This window comes from Gorilla gorilla, chromosome 4, assembly GCF_029281585.2.
Source record: "Gorilla gorilla gorilla isolate KB3781 chromosome 4, NHGRI_mGorGor1-v2.1_pri, whole genome shotgun sequence".
Classification (NCBI taxonomy): Eukaryota; Metazoa; Chordata; class Mammalia; order Primates; family Hominidae; genus Gorilla; species Gorilla gorilla.
In genome coordinates, this window is record NC_073228.2 from 173,960,839 (window position 1) to 173,982,773 (window position 21,935).

The following is a 21,935-nucleotide window of genomic DNA, read 5'->3' on the forward strand; positions in this document are numbered from 1 at the left end:
AAAGGGTCTGGAATTCAATGGGACAGCTAATTTTGCTTGCTTTTTTTGTTTGTTTGTCTCAAAACTTTGCTTTTAAATTGAACATTTTGCACAGTTATTAAATGTGTGCACTGGTCTTGTTTATACCTTTGATCTAGTTGAATCCTCAAAGCAACTTCTTGGAGTAGGCATTGTTAATTTCTTCCCATTTTGCAGATGAGAAAACTAAGGACCAGTGATAGGAAGTTCTCCAAAATCACACAGCAAGAAAGGATGTGAGCCAGCGTCCTGGGCTGCTTGTCTCCACCCTGGGCTCCCTCTTGTTACATGATTGATGGGATTTGGTTGATATTTGGCTGTAGATTAGGCAGGAAAACCAAGGTTCAAATGGGTCAGTGGATGGCTCAAATGTGATAGGAAAGCCCGGATGGAAAGGGTCGTTAAACCTTGGAATGGGCGACTCCAACAGAAGCAGAAGCCCTAGCCAGGATGTCTTCCCCATCATCTTCCTGGATGAGTCACAATTCACTGTGGTCCTACCTACAGGCAGCAGGCAGGGGGATGAAAAAGATGACCAGCCACCATCTTTAGTTTCCCCAAGTTCCCCAAATGTTGTCCCCCTTCGTTATTATTCAGCCAATGATGACAAAGCTACTGGTGTGGCCACTGCTCCCCACACCCCTCCTCCCACTCCCACAAAGGAACTCTATCCTGCTCCATCTATGCACCATTTTATGCTGAATCACTCGGTGATGGAGTGATCTGGTGTCTGTTTACACAGAGGAAGCCCCAGCCTGAAGACCTGGTCAATCCAAGTCAAACACATTCGATCCTTAGCACGTGCCCTGTCATGTGGCCTCCCTTGCCCACTCAGGCATAGAATCTACCAGGGCGCTTCTTCCCATCAAGCTGAGAGGCCACTGGATTAGTTTCTTAGATCTGCCTTAACAAACTGTCATAAACTGGGTGGCTTGAAACACAGAAGTTTATTCTGTCATAGTTCTGAAGGCCAAGGTGTCAACAGAGCTAAGCTCCCTCCTGAGGCTCCACGGGGAGTTGTTCCTGGCCTCTTCCAGCTTCTGGTGGCTCACAGCATTCTGGCTCATGGCTGATAACTCCCATCTCTGTTTCTGTCATCACGTGGCCTTCTCCCCTTCTCTGTGTCCGTGCCTTCTCCTCTTCTGTTTCCTAAAAGGACGTTTGTCATTGATTTTAGGGTCCACCTGGGTAACCCAGATAAGTGCATCCCAAGATCTTTAACTTAGTTAGATCTGCAAATGCGAGTGTTCACATTTTCCAATTCTTAAACTAAAATAAGGTCCCATTCACAGGCTTCAAGGGTTAGGGCATGGACATATGTCCTGGGGGCCACCTCCAGCCCACTGCAACCACAGAATCTTTCTCAGCACAGTTCTCAAATTAGTTGATGCACACACACAAAAAGATGATGGCCCATGAAATGCAGGCCTTTTATTTATTTATTTATTTTTGCTCTCTGAACTTTTTATTGGCCTCCTGCTCCCCAGAGTGGACCCTGCTTCTCCTGGCTTAATGTCTCAGACCTTTGGAGTCATTGGTCTCAGACGCCACTTTGCCATCCACTATCTGGTGGGTGGTGGTCTTTTGGGTGGTTTCCATGGAGTTGCTGCTGTCCAGGGCATCACCAAGACTGAATTCCTCACCGTCTTCCAGCAGGCAGCGTTAGGTGTTGATCTCAGCCTCCTGCTTGACCTTGATGTTCAGCAGGGCCTGGTACTCCTGGGCCTGGAGCTGCCCCTCTGCCCAGGTCTATACCAGCTCTGACTCCAGGTGCAGCAGGATCCCGTTGAGCTACATCTGCAGGACGTAGCGGGCCTCCACTCAGGCTGTTCTCCAAGCTGGCTTTCAGATCTCTCATAGAGTCCAGGTCAATCTCTAAAGACTGGATTGTATGTCTCGGCTCCATTGAGTGTCACCTCAGCAGCTTCAACCTCGGCGGACTGCGTGGTGACCACTGTGATGCTCTCCTCAATCTACTGAGACTAGTACTTGTCCAGCTCCTCTTGGTTCTTCCGAGCCAGCTCCTTGTATTGGGCCCGGATGTCTGCCATGATCTTGGTGAGGTTCTGAGATTTGGGGGCATCTACCTCCATGGTCAACCCAGAGCTGGCAGTCTGGGCTTGTAGGCCTTTTACTTCCTCTTTGTGGTTTTTCTTCATGAACAGCAGCTCCTCCTTGAGAGCCTCGATCTCTGTCTCCAGCTGCAGCCGAGTGACATTGGTGTCATCACTGACTTTGCAGAGCCCATGGATGTCACTCTCCACAGACTGGCACATGGCCAGCCCTGTCTCATACTTGACTCTAAAGTCATCAGCAGCAAGACGGGCATTGTTGATCTGCAGAACGATGCGGGCATTGTCCACAGTATTTGCAAAGATCTGAGTCCTCAGTTCCTCGATGGTCTTGAAGTAATGGCCCCAGTCTCTGACCTGGGGTCCCTTCTTCTCCAGGTGCTCCCGGATTTTGTTTTCCAGCTTCTGGTTCTCGGTCTCCCGGCTCCTCACTCTGTCCAGGTAGGAGGCCAGGCAGTCATTCAGGCTTTGCATGGTTTCCTTCTCCTTGTGGATGACTCCCATTCTCTCCAGACCCCCGGCCAGCCCCGCAGCCAGGCCCCCGGACCCCAAGCAGCCTTGGAAGTTGGTGGAGCGGGACATAGAGATCCGGGAGCCCGAGCCCCCAGCGCCTGCACAGACGCTGGCTGCGCTGCTGACCGGCTGGGCACCATAGCTGGGAGGCTGAACGGAGCCCAGGGACCAGTAGTTGGTGGAGAAGGTGGAGCGAGTGGTGAATCTCGTGCTGTCTGGAAAGGAGAGTGAGAGGACAGCACTCAGGCTTTGCCGACCAAACCTTTTATAATCTCGAGACTAGATCAACCCTAGTGATTTCATCAAACTGTAAACTTCTATGGAGTGCCAGTTATGGAAAATCCTCAATATCTCAACTGTACAAGGGCCATTGAGTGAAAACTAAAAGACAGAATGTTTCAAAAAGGGCATAACATGGTGTCTGGCACATGCTGGCATTCAGTCAGTATTCTGAATACTGGCTCTTCTAGGCACCTTGCTGGGTCCCATAAGACAGTCCCTGCCCTAAAGAAGAAGCTAGCCACACCACTGGTGAGAAGATAACCTCAGGAGATCCTAAAGGGAAGCAGCCTGAGGGAAGTTTTCTTTGCAGAGAGAACATTCTTCCCACTTGAAATCACATATTTAACATCTGTCTTCCCCAATTCTTTCTTTTATTCAACAAATATTTTTTAGCTGGATCAGTTATGTGCCAAGCTCAAGAAATGAAATGTTAAACCAATGTCCCATGGGACATGGCCTACTGAAGGGGACAGGATTTTAAAGATATTCAACCAAAATCAAGATATAACTACAAACTCTGATGGGAAGAAGGAGTGCCGCCAAAGAGAAGCAAGGCTCTACTGTAGATTAGAGGTCAGGAAGCCCCTTTGAGGAAGAAACATTTAAGCTGAAAGATGATAGGATTTGGCCAAGCAGTGAGCTAGGAGAAGATACACTGAGACCTCAGTGCGGTAGAAACTATGTCTGTGTTCACTTCTGTACCCCCAGAAACTAACCTAGTGCCTAGAATGTAAAAGGAGCTCAATAAATAGATGTTAGATTGCATTTAATTGAAGTGTGGTTATCTAACCCCAATTTTACAGATGGGAACAGCAAGGCAGAACACCTAAGCTTGCATTTGACAGGCATGGATTTCTGTGGACGAGGAGAGCCTGGCATCTCCCAGGTTGCTGTGGTTGTCCACATCACCATTCCTGCCTCCCTCAGTCCCCTCCCTACTTGGCTCAGGCTCCCTGAAGGAGGTATGTACCAAACCAGGGGGAAAGAGGGAAGGAATGTGGGGAGTTGAGGAGGGAGGCCTCATTTCAACCTGGCACAAGGTGAACTATTTATGGCAAGAACCAGATGAACAGGGGGCCTGGATGCTGAAAAGTCATGGAGGAAAAATACCCAATTCCCAGCCAGAGCGTCAAAGAATTGTTCCACTGGGACATCTCTCCCCTGCCATACACTGGACTCCAGGGCTGCCCTGACAGGACTGAACAGTCCACTTTCCCATGTTGTCTTCTCCCTGCCAGCCCCATTCAGCTCCCTGGACGTGACCTGGATGATTCTCACACATCGTCCAGGCTCAGCTCAGCTGCCATGTCTAGCAAGAAGCCACATGCTCCTCTTCCTGTTGGGTTAGATGTCCCTGCCCTGCTCGTCTCATAGCCTGCAGTTGCTGCCCTTGAGATGTGCTGTGAGGTCATTTTCCAATGGTGAATTCATTCCAAGCAGAGATCATAGCCTGTTCTCTGTTGTGTGAAGCCAGCACCAGCACCTGAGCCTGGGTACATTGGTACCTCATGAAAATTCATTGAATGGGCAAGTGAAGAAAAAAAATAAGTGAATGACACCATCAATCAATCACAGCTTTTTTTTTTTTTTTGGTAAACAGGTTGCATGCAAATGTCAGAACCACCATTCATCCCCAGGCCTGCTTTGTACCAAAGATTGTCAGCACCGCTGTCCTGCAGCGGTATGTGATCTGCCTGAGGGTCAAGAGAGTGAGGGTGAAGAGAGATACACATGACACCAGGACAGCCTCCAGATGAGAATTTATTCTTTTGCCATCATTGAGCCGCTGCTACTACACACCAGGTGCTGCACTAGTGCATGGCCTTTGCCTTCAAGGAGTTTGCAGTTTAACCAGGTCAGTGAAGACACACTGATGAGTGCTGGCCAGAGTGGGTGCAGGACACAGAAAGGAGGTGGGATGGGGGGCACAGAAGGAGTAGGTAAGCCCAGACCAAGGCTGGTTTTGGATAGAAATTGTCCCACAGCTCAGAAGTATGACCAGCTCTAGATGCCAGGGACTGTGGGTGCACATCATAGCATATAGAAGATGTCTCCCTGCCCCAAGCCTGCAGCATCAAATCCTGCCTAAATACATCTCTCTCTCTCACTCTCTCTCTCTCTCTCTCTCTCTCTCTCTCTCTCACACACACACACACACACACACACACACACAATGGAATCCTGGTGGATGCTTCAGCCTCAGCTTTCCCCAGTTCCCTGGGACTCCTCTTCCCTCCCACTCCTGGCATCTTATTCTTCAGCAGGGCTGAGCTGCCAGGAGATAGTTGAGGACAAGAGCCCAAGGAAGGACTCTCAGAAGCAGACCTTTCCTTCCATACCCCTGCAGTCCCTCTAACCCACCACCCTGCAAGTCTTTCAGAGCTTTCTATGCCACAACTGCAAAGAGTCTGGGCCCGCACCCTCTGCATTCGAGCTGAGGTCTCATGGCGCATGAGTGTCCAGAGCTCAACCAAACCCTCCTCGTGGACAGAGTTGGTGCCAGGCTTGGCAGAGCTCCTTGGCTTGGCTTCCTTGGCTCCTGTAGGTGGAAGGCCCCTGAGCAATTGTGGTTCCTTCTGGGTATCTCAGCCAACCCGGAACTTCAGCCACAGCACCAGCACCCACAGGTAGCAATTGTGAAAAAGTAAGGCCCTGTGATGTCACACCCTAACATTAGTGCTGAGCAATTACCCACACAAGATTCAGGCTGGGACCGGAGCAAACCTGCACTGCAGCACTGTGTGCCAAGGAGCGTGGTGGCTGGTGACCACCAGAAGACCCCCATCCCAGTGGGAGGCGCAGCTCCCACCATGGCCTAGGGGCTGCAGGCTTCCACAGAGAACGCTGGATGTGGCGCCCGAGCTCATCTGCAGGTGGAGGGTGTTTGGGCAGCATCCTGTTAGAGCCCACAGGGTTGGCTATGAAAGTTCCTGCAGCATGAAACATGGTCTTCCAAGACAAGTCTTTCCCGTTGGGATCTCCTGGGCACAAGGATGCTTGCCCATGGTATTCACAGAAGAGTGGCAGTATAATGCAGTGTTAGGTGCCCAGGCTTGAGAGAAGACCAGGCTCAAAGTCTAGCTTTTTCTTTTAACCAGGTAACCTTGCATCTGTCCTTTACATTTGTGCATCTCACTGTGCTGATCTGTAAAAGAGGGATAATGACAACCCAGCAGTGATGCCTCCGTGAGTTCCTTCTCTTTCCCTCTTGCAAACCAGGTATTGCCATTGAGATAACACAACATTAAATCAGCCTGAGATGAGTTTTGAAAGGGCAATTCTGCTGGTTCTTATTGCAGATATTCAAAGGTGTGAGTCATGACTCAACAAGGTGAGTATCTCTTGAAAGATAGTGAGCACTCACCATAGTCCAGGCAATGTGCTTGGTACATTACAGAATCTCAGCTAATTCTCGTAATGACCCTATGAATACTATTATTAATCCCATTTTACAGATTAAAAAAACAGAGATCAGAGAGGATGTGATTTTGCCCCATGGTGGCAGAGGCTGCCAGCTGTCCCTCAATATATGATCTTCCCTATTCCTTAGGACTAGACTCTCTGATTCTTATCTGGACACATGGCTAACCAGAATAATGACCTTTCCTAAGCTCTCTTCCATCCACGTATGGTCATGTGATTAAGATTGGCCAATGGGGTTTGGGTTGAGATGATGTATACGGTTCCAGGAAGTATTCTTAAAAGGAACTAGGAGGGGAAGATTTCCCCTTTCTTGTTCCTTACTTCTTTCTGCCTGCTAGAATGTGAGCATAAGGGCTGGAGTTTCAGCAGCTATCGTGCTCTATGAAGGGCAAGATCTTTGGAAAGATCTATGCAAGGCAGAGCCCGGGTTCCTGGCACTAAGGACTGCCATATCAGTCATGGACTGCTGCCCGTCAGACATTTATTTCTATCTTATTTAGTCACTATTATTTGGTGCCTCTTTTAATTTGCACATTACCTTAATCCCAACCGATACTCCAAAATCAGGTGGCAAATAAGGGGCAAGGTTGGTATTTAAACCCTGCCTCTCTCATCCCAAAGGACGCTTAAATGTCCCTCTCTGTAATGTGCACATGTATTTGGATGAGCTGGGGATTCAGCTTTGAGGGTTTTAGCACCAGTCCATCACTTGACACTTCATGTGACTTGTAGGCAGAAGCCATGTGAGGATCCACCTTCTCTCCCACCTCTGGATCTCTGGTGACCGCAGCACAGCCCCGGGCCCCCCTACTGGCCCAAGGAAGACCCACACATCTTGGATCACTCACCTCAGGCCAGGGAGGTTTTCAAGGACTTGTGGGAGGTGATGGTGAGGAGTGACCAGCCTGTTAGTCTTAATATAGTCCTAAGAAAAGTTGCTCAGAGGGCTTCTTTCAAAAATAGAAGGATTTGATTGAGTCCTGGCTTCTGGGGGTGTATAGATAGTCTCATTCTTATTATATCACTTGGATTGATTTGCAGATTAATACCAGTTTTGGAAAAACTGCCAGCCTGTAGTACTAGACACAGGAGACAGAGATATCATATACCAATGTCCACAGCCTGTGCTTCTGCCTTTCCGGTGGATTCTGTTCTGTTATGGGTGGCAGTGGGAGGCCAGGACTGGACAGGGAAGGCCTACAGCTCACCCTGGCATCTTTCTTTCCTAACAAGAGCTCGCTGTGGCCAGGAAGTGTGCATTCACTTGTCGAATCTTTTCCACAACTCTGGGAGTTCGCACTATTATTACCCCCACGTAAGAGAATAGGAAAATTGAGCTTCAGAGAGGTTCACTACCTTGCAAGTATGCAACAGAGCCAAGATTTGAGCAGAAGTGTGTCTGAACGCTGTGGCCAGTAAGGGTTTTGTGTACACCTGGGTGAGGTGGGGGTGGGCTGGGCATCTGAGGTGTTGAGTGCTTTCAGGGAGGAGACACTGCGTCTGGGGATGGACTGGGGAGAGGGGATGGTAACAGCACATGTGAGATGGTAATCCACTCATTCAGTTATTCCTGAGCACCTGCTATGTCCAGGCACCATGGATCTCAAAATAAAACACAGTACCTTTCCTCAAATAGGGCAGCAGGAACAGACACAAGTGCTATGGGACTCTTTGTACACACTGCGATGCTCACAGGAGACCCATCCACTGCAGTTTTCAGAGACCCCCTGGTGCCTCTAGGGCCTAATCCTATGCCACGTCTGTGATGTCTCCAATTCACTTTACATACTGCAAGGAGGATCTTTTTGAAGCACTGCTTTCTGGATAATATCTGAACTCCCTTAGCACCCACCAGGGACAGGTCTGTGGGTGCCTCTTCTGCATCACTGGTCACACTTCCCACCCGGCTCCCCTCTGTGTCCCCTTTTCCTCTAGGTTCCAGCCAGGTAGGGCCCTGGGGAGGCAGTTGAACAAGCATCCTTACTTTCTACCACTGTGCCCTCAGACACACAGTGCCCTCCCTGGAATGCCCTTCCCATGTCCAGCTGACCTGGCAGTGGGAAGTGACCACCTAATGAAGCCTTCTCTGATCTCCTGCCCGTAACACCAATGCCCCTATGGCACACACCTGGCAGAGAAGCAAATCCCAATGCCCCCACGTGTCCGGCTGACTTGGCCAATGCCCGTCTCTCTAGGTGCTTCTCACCATTGCCCATGTCCACCAGTTACACAAGACTTCTCCAGCGTCAGCTCTCTGCCTTCTCAGCAACTGCACACTTTCTGTTCTCTCTGCCTGGGATGTTTTTCCCTGGGGACACCACACTTTGATTTTTCAGGTTCCAGCTTCCTGCGCAAGAGAGACTATCCCTGACCACCCTATTTAAAATGCAGGCTCCTTTTCTTTCTTCTTGATCTCTGCGCACTGCTTGGTTTCCTCATTATACCAGCACAATTGCAATAATTTTGTGGAGGTCTTTGTGTACTTCATCCTTCTGCCTCTCTGCACTTTCCACTGCATTGAGGGAGGACACCTTGCCAATGATGCTCCTAATTGTATTTCTGGCCTTTGAAAAATAGTGCTTAACAAATATTCAATGAAGAGATGGTGACTAGGTGGGTGTAGACATATGAAAGAAGTCTGTTAATATGTGTGGATTACACTGTATGTAAATGACATTTTAATAAAAAGTAGATACCAAATGTATTGGCTATTTGAAAGAACAGCTGGAGCATGAATTTGCCCATGAGTCTTATTCTTCGTATTTTTGTCGCTGGTGTTTAACAGAGTCTGACCCAACATTTCCTCCATTCTAAGATGCTCGTGTTCCCATGATGTAAAGTGGGAGAAATCAGAGCACATTACGCTAATGTGCTCTTCCTTTATATTTCCTCTCTGAAAGTCATCATGAAACCAATGGTGCATCTTCAAATAGGTGACGTATCTTAGAGGACTGAACTTAAAAAACCGTGTTTATGGAAATCACTCACTTAAATGTTGAACTAACTGGACTTGAAAAGGGATCAACTCTTAAGGGAGCTTGAAAAGGAGATTTGGGGGGTTCCCACCCTACTTCCATCGCCTGTTGAAGGGGAACAGCCCTTTGAAAGAGCTACAGAGAGCACACTAGTGAAGGCCTTGGGATTGGATCACCCGTGGCTGGACCCTGGTTTGCCACTTGGCAGCTGTGTGACCTTGAGCAGAGTGCTCAGCCTCTCTGAACCTTAGTTCCTCATGAAAGAGGGAGCATCATCCGTACCTTGCAGAGGCCTGGTAAGGATTAAGTGAGATAAAGCTGGGGAAGTCCTTAGCCTCGCGGCTGGTGTGCAGCAAGCCCTTAATGAAGAGTGGTTATTATTAGTAGAATTTTGCTCTAGCCCAGCCCCTGCCCTGGGACCTTGGCGCTCACAATCAGCCCACTGTAAGTGCCACATAATGGTGTGTGTGTGTGTGAGAAGGGACCAGGGTACAGGGGAGGAGGAGAAGGTACTGCCCTGGGGCCTTGCACCCTCGAATTATCTTCCTCCCAGCCCAGTCAAGCTGTTTCCTTCCCTCTGCTAACCTTCAGTCCTCTGACAACCCAGCTCTAAGCCCCAGGGGTGCTGGGAACAAAAGGGCACAGTCAATAATCATTTCAGCTGATGTCAGAACCTCTTGTCCCTCCAACGTCCCTGAGCTTCAGAAGCCAGGAGAGGATTTCATCCTCAAAATTGGAGCCTGCCCATCTTGTAGTCTCAGCTCTCACGAGGGCCCAACTGCCGTCCCTCTCTGAGTATCCTGAACTGCCTGGAATCCTGAGCCAGCCAATGCTGTTTTCACCTCTGAGCCTTTGCTCTTGCCATCCTCACCCCCTGACGCTCCCTGCATATTCCACTTCCAGCCCTGGGCCCTGAAATGGGATCTCCTTCTTGCCTCTATTTTACAGGGGAGCCAACTGAGTCCCAGAGAAGTTTGGCAACCTGCCCTAGGTGACGCGGTGGCATCTCACTTCCAAGGGCATTAGGTGATCCCCCACATCATTTGCCAAAATAGTAGTCAAGATGTCTGCAGAGCCCCCGGACACCAGGCTTCATGTTCACTCTCTCATTAAGTGTCACGATGCTATGAAGTCGGTACTGTTCTCTCCACTTTATAGATGAGGACGCTGATGTGTTCAGTCACTTGCCTGGTGGCACACATTGGCTAGCAGAGGTGGGCCTGCATCTCTAGTCCCTCGGGACTCAAGCCGGTGCCCTAAACCACCTCATTCTACTGATTTCTGGGGATTGGCATCCTGAAATCGGGACACACTGTTTTGTAGTAAAACAAAAGATTCAGGGCCTCAGGAGGAGCCCCAAAGAAGGTGGGCTTCCCTGACCAGGCCAGACAAGTAGCACTTCTTCTTCCTCAATTCCTCCAAGATCCTTGTTTTTCACAGGATATAGTAAGGTTTTAACCCTGGGGGCCCAAATACCTTGGTCACTTTGCAGTAGAAGTGCAGTTTTGTTTAGTTTTGTTTTATATATATATATATATATATATACACACACACACACACATATATGACATATATATTTATGTATAATGTAAAATATAACATATATTTATGTAATGTATAAAGTATAATAAATATACATATATTTATTATACTTTAAGCTTGGAACCAACCCAAATGTCCAACAATGATAGACTGGATTAACATAATGTGGCACATATACACCATGGAATACTATGCAGTCATAAAAAAGCATGAGTTCATGTCCTTTGTAGGGACATGGATGAAGCTGGAAACCATCATTCTCAGCAAACTATCACAAGGACAAAAAATCAAACACCGCATGTTCTCACTCATAGGTGGGAATTGGACAATGAGAACACTTGGACACAGGAAGGGGAACGTCACACACTGAGGTCTGTTGTTTTGTTTTTTTATGAGATGGCATCTTGCTCTATTGCCCAGGCTGGAGTGCAATGGCATGATCTTGGCTCACTGCAACCTCCTCCTCCTGGGTTCAAGCGATTCTCCTGCCTCAGCCTCCCGAGTAGCTGGGATTACAGGCACCTGCCACCACGCCTGGCTAATTTTTGTATTTTTAGTAGAGACAGGGTTTCACCATGCTGGTCAGGCTGGTCTCGAACTCCTGACTTCAGGTGATCCACCCGCCTCAGTGGCTCAAACCTGTAATCCCAGAAGTGCAATTCTTAAGAGCACCAACTCCAAAGACAGCTGCCCAGGTTCAGATCTCAGCAACTCTACTTTCCAGAGTAGAGTCTTTGTGCAAGTGACTTAACCTCTCTGTGCCTCAACTCCTTTGTCTGTAAAATGGGGATAATAATAGTATCATTGTTGGGATATTAAATGAAAGAGTAAACAATCAAAAAATGTTAGGTTGGAGGCTGGGTTATGTTTTGTTTTTCCTGATATGGAGCCAGACATTCATAAGGATTCTTGCTTTCTTCAGGAGGCGGGTGCTGCAGCCAGGCAGCTGGAAACAGGGATGTGGAAACAGTCCCAGGGCCGAGTGGGGACAGCCAATTTCAGCAAGTGCGCCTGCCCAGCAGGGGAATTGCTGCTTGAGATTTGGAGGCTACCTGCTCAGGCCTGCCTGCCAGTCCAGTGAGTGGGCCCCTCTGGGCCAGGCGCCTATTTTCATTATCAAGGCCACATTCCTGGGATTCCTTGGTGACTAGGCACTTATTACAAGAGAATCAAAGTGCCAAAGGAAACTACTCATTTGAGGCCGAGACCTGGATTTTTCATTTTTATAATTGGCCCTTGGGTCTGCATGTCCTGGGGATACTGGCGGAAGGGAGCTGTTGGACAAAGTATCTCTATGGGGCCCCAGTCACCCCTGGGGGAGGGCGGGACTGGCCCCCTGCCAGATCTGCTGCGCCCATGCAGAAGGCCCTCCAGAGGTCATGTTGTCCAGCCCCTGCCACTCGGCCTGACTCATCAGCACCTAGGCCAGAAGGACAGGTGCTTATCTGAGAGCTGACAAATCTTTGTAGAAGGAGCCAAAGACTTGGAAATCCCCTCTGTGTCCTCCCAACCAGCTATCTATCCAGCCAAGCAGTTCTCAACTGAGAGTGAATTTCCCTCCAGGGGACATTTGGCAATGTCTAGAGAAATTTTTGGTTGTCACAACTGGGTGTTTAGAAAAGGGAAGGTGCTACTTGCATCTAGTGGGTAGAAGCCAAGGATGCTGTTGCTAGGGACTGAATGCTTGTGTCCCCCCAAAATTCCTATGTTGAAAACCTAACAACCCCTCATGTGATGGTATTAGGAGGTGGGGCCTTTGGAAGGTGATTAAGTCATGAGGAGGAGCCCTCATAATTGGGACTAGTACCCTTATAAGAAGGGGCCAGAGTGTTCTCTTTCTCTCTCCACCACGTATGGATACAAAGAGAAGTCAGCAGTCTGCAACCCCGAAGAGGGCCCTCGTGGGAACCTGACCATGCTGGCACCCTGATCTCAGACCTCTAGCCTCCAGAACTTGGAGAAATACATTTCTGTTGTTTAGAAGCCACCAGCTATATGGTTTTTGTATTGCAGCCGAATATGTTTTTGTATTGCAGCCGAATGGACTAAGACAGATGCTAAACATCTTACAAGGCACAGGGCAGCTCCTCATAATGAAGAATGATCTGGCTGCAACTATCTGTAGTGCTGAGGTTGAGAAGCCGGGGGCTGGCCTCGATCCCCTGCCCTGCATCGAGTGCCCACACTTTCCCAGCTAGAGTTCATGGAAGTGTAAAATGGGAGGATGGGCTGCTCAGGTGCATCCTTTAAGAAGACAAGAAGTGAGGCCCAGTGCAGGCGGGAATAAAGGCCAAAAGACACACCTTTTTACCAGATGGACAGCAAGGGGGACATAACAGGGGATTTGGAATCCTGCAGACCTGGGTCTACACCTGGGCTCCATTCCTGAGCTGTGGAGCCCTGGGCAGGTCACTTCATCGGTCTGAGCCTGATTTGTGAAATAAGAGGATCATCCCCCTTGCAGTGAGGGATGTACATCTACCTCATGGGGTAGGTATAAGAATTAGCAGGGATGATACCTGTAGTACCTCTAGCGTATGCCTGACACACAGAAGGTTCTCCACACGAGTCTCCTCCTTCCTCCCCCTACAAGAACCTGCCTGTCTGTATCTTCCTTCTTCCTGGCCTCCTAAGACCCATTCTCTGCCCCAGCCAGATGAAGCCTTGCTGCCCCATTCTCTCCTTTGTGCCCTTGGCCTCCCTCCTCTCTTCCTCTCCAAATCCTCCCAGCACCACGGCCTCTCTCCCTCTAGAGAATCCATGCAGCCCCCACCCCCTGGCCATTCTCCTAACCCAGCACAGATGCCCACCTGGCTCACATGCTGGCTCCCATGGGTTGCTCCTGGCTTTAGGAGGCATGAGGGTGTATTGGGGAGTATCTGGTGTGTGCAGTATGTGGTGGGTTTGAGTGGTATGTACATACAAGTTTGCACGCATACTGGGCATGCTTGTGTGTGAACATGTGTTTATGTGTCTTGTGTGGATGCGTGTGGCCTGGGACTGCTTCCTTTTCCTTTTGTTTTCTCCCAGTCACTGCAGGACACTTTGCAATATACTGGGTTCATTGCTGAGAAGGGCCCTTGGGGAAAACTGGAGAGACGAATGTCTCCAGATTTTCCAAACAGTCTCATCATTCCCTCCCTCTGTGAAGGATGCCAGGAAGAAACCCATTATCATAGACTTTCCCCAGCCCATCCATCCTCCTTTTCTGAGCACTGACTCTGGCCAAGCCCTGTCTTAGACACCAGGACAGACAGAGGAACGACACACAACCCCTGCTGAGGGTCATGGTGGAGTGGGGCGCTCTCCAGTCAGCCAGGCCACACCCAGAGAGTGGGACCTGCTTTTCAAAGTTGAAATACTCCTTAATGATTGGTATACAGCCCCTACTCTGGGCCCTGAGGGCACCCTGATTCCCCAAATCCAGCAGCGACACTGCTCCAGGGCTGTGCCTGGCCTCCTTCCACTGGCTCTGATTGTTTGGTGCTTTTGCCATACCAGTTGTTAAATACTTTTAATAAGACTCGTTGGAGACAGATGCATGATCATTCTGGAATTCACTAAGAGCTCCAACCGGAGGTGTCAAGAAGATGGAGCCACTAACTCTGCCTGCAGGTTGTCAAAAAAAATCTTCGGGAAGAAAAAGATTCTCCTCTGTGGTCAAGACAGCTGAGAGAGGGTCTGCACGGAGATGAGGGACAGGTTAACCACGCACAGGGAATAAGAAGCGCAAAGGCAGGGAGGAGCGGGGCAGAATCTTTGGCGGAAGGTGACATGTTCCCAAGAGTGTGGGATATGGGGAGAACTGGAAAGGCAGTCAGAAAATTAAGCTGGAAAAGGCCTTGAATGCCAAATTCAGGCGCAGCAGCTACCTCAGCCTTCCCCAGAACTGCGGAGGACCGTGTCAGTGCCATGCTGTAACCCAGGTCTAGGACTGGCTATATAGTTCATGGGGCCCAGTGCAAACTAAAAATCTGGAGTCCCTTTTAAAAAAAGATTATTAGGAATTTCAAGACAGCAACAGCAGAGCATTAAACTGGGGACAGAGTTCTTGTAAACATAGGTCCCCATGTGACTGTACAAATTGTGTGCCCATGAAGCAGGTGCCACCAGGACCACTGGTCTGAACAGATGTTCTGTCTGGGATTTAGAAGAAGGTAGCCTGAGACCACCAGGCCTGGGTGAGGAAGCAGGAAATGCCTCTGCAGAATTCCTTGTGGCCTTCCTGGAGATCACCTGCTTCCCTTGGTAAGGTATCCAGTTACCACTCCAAAGGTGCTGTTTTCAGAGCATTCATTCATCAGCTGGATTAGTGCAGCACTTTTTGCTAATGCCTTGCGCGCCCAGCTGACCCTGCCACTGCTTCTGGCAAGTGCAGGCTCTGACCAACAGCCTGTGGCTTGGGAACCTGCCTGGAGCCTTCCCAGGCTCCATCTCATACAGGGCCCAGCTGGTGAGTGAAGGGGGCTTTAGTGGCCACCTCGCCAGGAGTCAACAAGCCCAGTGCTTCTGGGAAAGTCACTGTGTCTCGTTGCTAATTCCCCTTTCCCAGAAAGGAGATAAGCCGCCAGATGGAGGTAGAAATGAACAGAGGCCTAACTGTCCTTTTGATGCAAATTGAGGCCTAAATCAAAGGCTCCTCTTCTTGGGGTTAATAGAATGATTTGGTTAAAAGTTTAGAAGCATTTCACCACAACCTCTGTCCTCAGCAACCTGCCCTCAGTATTTGCATATGTTTTGAATGAAAATTGTCAGGACCATGCAAACTAGACAGCTAAATGTGTCTTATCAGATGGCCGTGGGGGGATCTTAGGGGGAACAGGAGAGAAACACAGGTCAGACTGAGGCTCTTGTGTGGCTCTGGACCTCAGTGATAGCATCTGCACTGGCCCAGGCTGATAAGCAGCTTTCTCCATTTCACCTGCACCTCTGTTACTAACAAGCCACCTGCAGAAACTCGGAGACTTGGTGGGACCTGGAGAAAGATAAAGGACTCTTTATGTCCCTGCAGATCCCAGGGAGTTCAAGCATGAGGAGAAGGGTGAGGGTGCTGCTGCCCCTAAAAAGGGTTTCCCTCAGTTGATCCATTGCTCCATTAATCATTAGGCACTCCATTCAGTCATTTCTTCCTTAATAGTTCAACTGTCTTTACAAATAATACCTATCTTTAGGGAAAAAAAAATCTGAAAGTAAATACAATCTTTATTTTCTTGTTTATCACATCATATGCATCACAAAACATCTTTGCAGGAAAAATAATTACAATAGAGATTTCCCAAGTGAAAAAAAATCACTCTGAAGCTCCGCTAATTCCATTGCCCAGAGGGTTACCACCATTAACTTTTGGGGCTGTAAGAGCTTCCAGACTCACTCCGTGCATTCATACACATGGAACTCTGTTTTACTGTCAAGCACATTGCTTTCTAACTGGTTTCTTTTTTTTTTTTTTTTTTTTTTTTTGAGATGGAATCTCACTCCGTTGCTAGGTCAGAGTGCAGTGGTGAGATCTCGGCTCACTGCAACTTCTGCCTCCCTGGTTCAAGCAATTCTCCTGCCTCAGCCTCCTGAGTAGCTGGGATTAACAGGCATGCGCCACCGCACCTGGCTAATTTTTGTATTTTTAGTAGAGATGGTGTTTCACCATGTTGGCCAGGATGGTCATGATCTCTTGACCTTGGGTTCTATCCACCTCAGCCTCCCAAAGTGCTGAGATTACAGGTGTGAGCCACTGCACCCGGGCAACTGGTTTCCTTTTACTGCCACTTTCACTAACCATGGTATTTCTCCATGGGCAGCATTCTTGGCATTTGGGTGTGTAGGACTGTCCCTCACATAGTGACCTCTTACTCATGAATTGCCAGTGTCACATTCAGATTCTTATGGCAACCAGAAGCTCCCCTGCTCCCAGCATTTCTGGACTCACCCTGGGCTGGGGAGGTTAGCTCAGACCAAATATCTCCTTTCTGCCAGTTGCTCTGGTAGGCCCAGGTCATGCTGAGCAGAGCAAGATGTAGTTGAAATCCAAATAAGTCACGTGTTCCAGCTTGCTGGGGTTTTGTGAAGAAAGCAGCCACCCCTCCAGTCATATAGTTTGCAGGTTGGGATTTGCATTTTGATTTCCAAAGACCCTTGAACAACTTAGCATTGCCCACCACCCTTCAGAGCTTATTTCCACTTCCTGCCTGCCTATAGGTTCCAAGCTCATTATAACTAGCCTAAATTGCTTTTGGAATGGGAAAACACAGTAAACTTATTTTTTACAAAATTTATTTATGAGACATTAACATGCCCAGTACTTGGGCAAGCACTGTGTGAGAGGTAATAGATATGGAAGAAAAATATTCAAATCTGCTTACAAAACAAGGACAATCCATTTTCATTTCAAACTGCTTAATATATTCAAGGGTTAGAGAATAAGGACAAGAAAGCCTATATATGTTTTAGAGGATGATTCTTGTGTCATGGAATTGTTCACGGCAGGCTTCCCGAGATGGTTGATAATGTGATTCAGAGAAGCTTCCACCTACCCCAGGACGATGAGGTGTGCACATCACCTGTAATAGAAATGATAGTGATGCCACAAATGACACCATCACGCTTATCATTAACTTAGTTTCTCTTGTATGTGCGGGCTTCTACACATCCTGATGGCAACGATAATGGCGATGACTTGATGTAATGAGCTTAAGTGAGACATCGTGTGCCTAACATACAGTAAGCATGCAGCAATGGAGAGTTTCAGTGTTTATCTCACTTCTTTCTCACAATAGCCCTTGCAGTAGGTGTTATCTTTCCCGTTTTGTCTGCTAGAGACCAGAGGTCAGTGAGATTCAGACACTGCCATAGATCAGAACAGCTACTAGATGGAGGAGCTGGGATTTGAACTTTCCTCCCCTAAAAGCCAGGATGAAGCGAGTTAGAGCTTTGCTGGAGTTGCTTGGCTAAATTAGGGGCTACACCAACCCAGCTTTTCTTCTTCATGTTCAAGTTTCTTTGATGGGTTCATTTCTATGGACTTTCCTCAATACTTCCAGAGACTGACTTGCTTTTGTTTGCCATTTCTCACCCGTTTGCTTTGGTTTGAGTGGAAAATCCTCAGCATTGGATCCTTTGCTGTTCAGCTTTAATTCTACCCTAAATTAAAGGCCTTTTAACTTTCACTTGAGTTTCTCAAGCTCTTCCTATTTCTATCTAGATCAAAGCCTAGTTTGTAGTCTGATGTAGCCTGAATATTGAAATCTGTCCCCTTGGGCATACCCAGTTACTAAATTTGTTTAAATGTTTTTGAACATTAGTTTTAGAGAAGGAAAAGCCAGAGTTTGCTTTGGACCAAAGACTCCTCACTTACTGGGACTGTCATAATCTTCAAGAGCTTTCATTTATCTCTACAGCATAATTCATAAATCCTTCCTACTTTTCAGAAGAAGGCACGTTCAGGCGTTATGGCGGCCCCCACACTGCCTTTGACCCGTATGGTCTTTTAAATATGTTTAATGAATTGTCATGATTCAAAAATCAAGGGGTTTTACATAACAAAAGAGATTTCCTGCTTCTGCTTGAAAAGGATCTAGACATATCTAGAAGATCTGGAAAGACTAGGCCTGCATTTTGAGCCCCTGAATAACAGTTGCTCCCTATAGATAGCCATGTAGTCCCTACCATGAGCCCTTGGTGTTATATCTAAAAAGTTATCACCAAACCCGATGTCATCTAGATTTTCTTCTAAGTTATTTCCTAGGAGTTTTATTGTTTTGCATTTTACATTTAGGTTTATGATCAAGGTTGAGTTAATTTTTGTGAAGAGTATAAGGTTTGCATCTAGATTATTATTATTATTATTTTACATGTGAATATCCACTTTTATAGCACCATTTGTTGACAAGGCTATCTTTTCTCCCTTGTAGTACCTGTGATCCTTTGTCAAAGACCAGTTGACTATATTTGTGTGAGTTTATTTCTGTGATCCCCTTTTCAGTTCTGTTGATCTATTTGTCTGTGCTTTCACCAATACCACAATGTTATGATCCTTTTCCAGTAAGTCTTGAAGTTGGATAGTGTTAGTTCTCTGAATTTGCTCTTCTCCCTTAATATTGTGTTGGCTATTCTGGGCCTTTTGCTCCTCCATATCAACTTTAAAGTCTGTTTGCTGACACCTGCAAAATAACTTGCTGATCTTTTTTTTAAGACAGAATTTTGCTCCTGTCACGCAGGCTGTAGTGCAATGGCACAATCCCGGCTCACTGCAACCTCTGCCTCCTGGGTTCAAGCGATTCTCCTGCCTCAGCCTCCTGAGTAGCTGAGATTACAGATGCCCACCAGCACACCCAGGTATTTTTGTATTTTTATTAGTAGAGATGGGGTTTCACCATATTGGCGAGGCTGATCTCGAACTCTTGACCTCAGGTGATCCACCTGCTTCGGCCTCCCAAAGTGCTGGGATTACAGGCATGAGCCACCGTGCCTGGCCAACTTGCTGAAATTTTGTTTGGGATTGCATTGAATCTATAGATCAAATTGGAAATAACTGGTAGTTCGACAATATTGGGATGCTCTTTCAATGAACATAGAATATCTCTCTATGTACTTAATGTGTTTTTCCCTGAAGAACCATGAATTCAAATTAAAACAGATTCAAACAGAGCTGATCAGGTGCATATGAATGGGAGGTGGCGAGAAGAGGTGTCCAAGCCCAGCTGATTAAAACTCTGTCCTTGACCAAACTTCGGACAGGCTCCTCTGTGCCCTCTTTTAAACCAGGCCTCATCCTTAGGCCTTGTCTTTGGCCTTCCTGGTCCAACTGTAGCAAAAATCCTGCTAAGTCAGTTTTCCTAGAATCTCCACATGCTTGCTATTTGGACACCTTCACTATCTGTTCAAATTCCTCATTCCCCATCTTTGATGTTTAAGTCTTTGGCCTGCCTTCAGCAGAAATTCTGTTAAGTTGGTTTAGCAAGAATCCCCTATCCCTGATGTCTCCACTTAGTAATTTTCCATTCAATGACCCCTCACTCTGCTCATTGGCTAGAAATCCCTCTGTCTTTGCTGTATTTAAGTCTTCCTCACCACGTTAATGTGTCAGAATAATTTTCTTCTCTAACACAGCTCACCAGGACTCTGACACATCTCTAAGGAATCCTAGGCTACCAGCAACACTGTGTGAAAATCTCTGGGTGCTTCCTGCTCTGAGTATCCAAGGGTTTTGGTAGGGAGCCAGGGATGAGATGACTTCATGGCACTTAGAACTTCTGTACACACTTAGAGGTACATTGCTATCTTTTTCTCTCAGGAATTCCACCTGTGGAGTTGGAAGCATTATTATTATTATTAATTATTTATTTATTTATTTATTTATTTATTTATTTATTTATTTTGAGACAGAGTCTCTCTCTGTCGTCAGGCCAGAGTGCAGTAGTGTGATCTCGGCTCATGTAACCTCTGCCTCCTGGGTTCAAGTGACTCTCCTGCCTTAGCTTCCGGAGTAGCTGGGACTACAGGCACAAGCCACCATGCCCAGCTAATTTTTGTGTTTTTAGTAGAGACGGGGTTTCACCATGTTGAAAGCACTATTTTTGTTGTTGTTGTTGTTGTTTTTGAGACACAGTCTTGCTCTGTCGTCCAGACTGGAGAGCCGTGGTGTGATCTCAGCTCATTGCAACCTCCGCCACCTGGGTTCAAGCGATTCTCCTGCCTCAGCCTCCCAAGTAGCTGGGACTACAGGCATGTGCCACCACGCCTGGCTAGTTTTTGTATTTTTAGTAAAGATGGGGTTTCGCCATGTTGGCCAGGCTGGTCTTGAACTCCTGACCTCAGGTGATCTGCCCCCCTTGGCCTTTTAAAATGTTGGGATTACAGGTGTGAGCCACCGTGCCCTGCCTTACAGTTTTACTATTGTAATTGCGATCAGCATTATTCTCATTTTTTGAAGTGAGGACGCTGAGACTCAAAAGAACATAACTTGCTCAAGGTCATACAAAGAGGAAGTGGCAGAACCAACACCAGAACTCAGGACTATTACTTAAATTCACATACCATAACCTTTGAGACCCAACCTTGCATCTGGATAAATATAGCATCGATCTTTTTAAACTTGCTGTTGCTATTTAAAAACATTGCTTTCTATTAAAGTAAACACTGATATTTTATGGATTAGAATTACAAGGTCCCCCAAATTGTAGAAATTAAAATACAAGCGATTTCAAAAAATAGGTTGGGGATGTTTCTGGCATTTTAAAAAGACAAATATTCAAGCTGATGGATATCCCAAGTACCCTGATTTGTCCTTTACAAATTATATGAATGTATTAGATTATCACATGTACTCCAACAAAAAAAGAAAATAGGTTGGATACAGATTACTCCTGTCTCCCCCAAGAAATATTCATTCATTTCCCTTTGCTCCTTAAAGTTCTTCAATGGAAAATTGTGATAAGCAGTGGATTAAATCAAGTCCATTTTGCAGATGAAAAAAACTGAGGCTCAGAGGTACTGTTTTCATTAAGCATTGTTACATCCATTTAGCTGATACATAGCCTTTAAAAAATCAGAAGCACCATATTATTTCTTGGTTTGTATTGAATTTAAATCCTCTTTCTAAGTCAATAAATTTTTTTGACATTTCACATGCAAGCACCGATAAATTCTGACAGTGAAGACTTCCTGCTCTCATAGAGCTTAGATTCCAGAGGCTTAAGTGAGTTCCAGATTAGAAAAGGTCTTTGGGCAAAATAAAGGTTTGCTCGACACTCCCTATTACTTCATATTCTATACTGTACAGCAGTTGTTTTCAAAACGTTGTTCTAGGACCTCTGGGGGCACCAAGACCTTTGCAGAGGATCTGCAGGATCAATGTTATTTTGATAATAAGATTTTTTTGCTGTACTGACATTTGCACTAATAGTGCAAAAGCAATGAAAGGTAAAACTGCCAAGGCTTAGCAGGAATCAAGGTGGTGGCACCAAACTGCACTAGTGATCACTGTATTCTTCACCATTCATGCAAATGGGAAAAAAGCTAGTTTCACTCTAGAATGCCCTTGACGAAGCAGTCAGAGTTCATGTGTTTTTAATATTCTGTGTAATGAAACAGGAAGTGTGCAAAAAGCACTCATGCT

General features: G+C 47.0%; 1 pseudogene; it reads right to left on the reverse strand.

The window, feature by feature from the left end:
* Positions 1-1,527: 1,527 nt before the first annotated feature.
* On the reverse strand, positions 1,528-4,192 carry LOC101134927 (keratin, type I cytoskeletal 18-like; annotated as a pseudogene).
* Between the last annotated feature and the right edge of the window lie 17,743 nt (positions 4,193-21,935).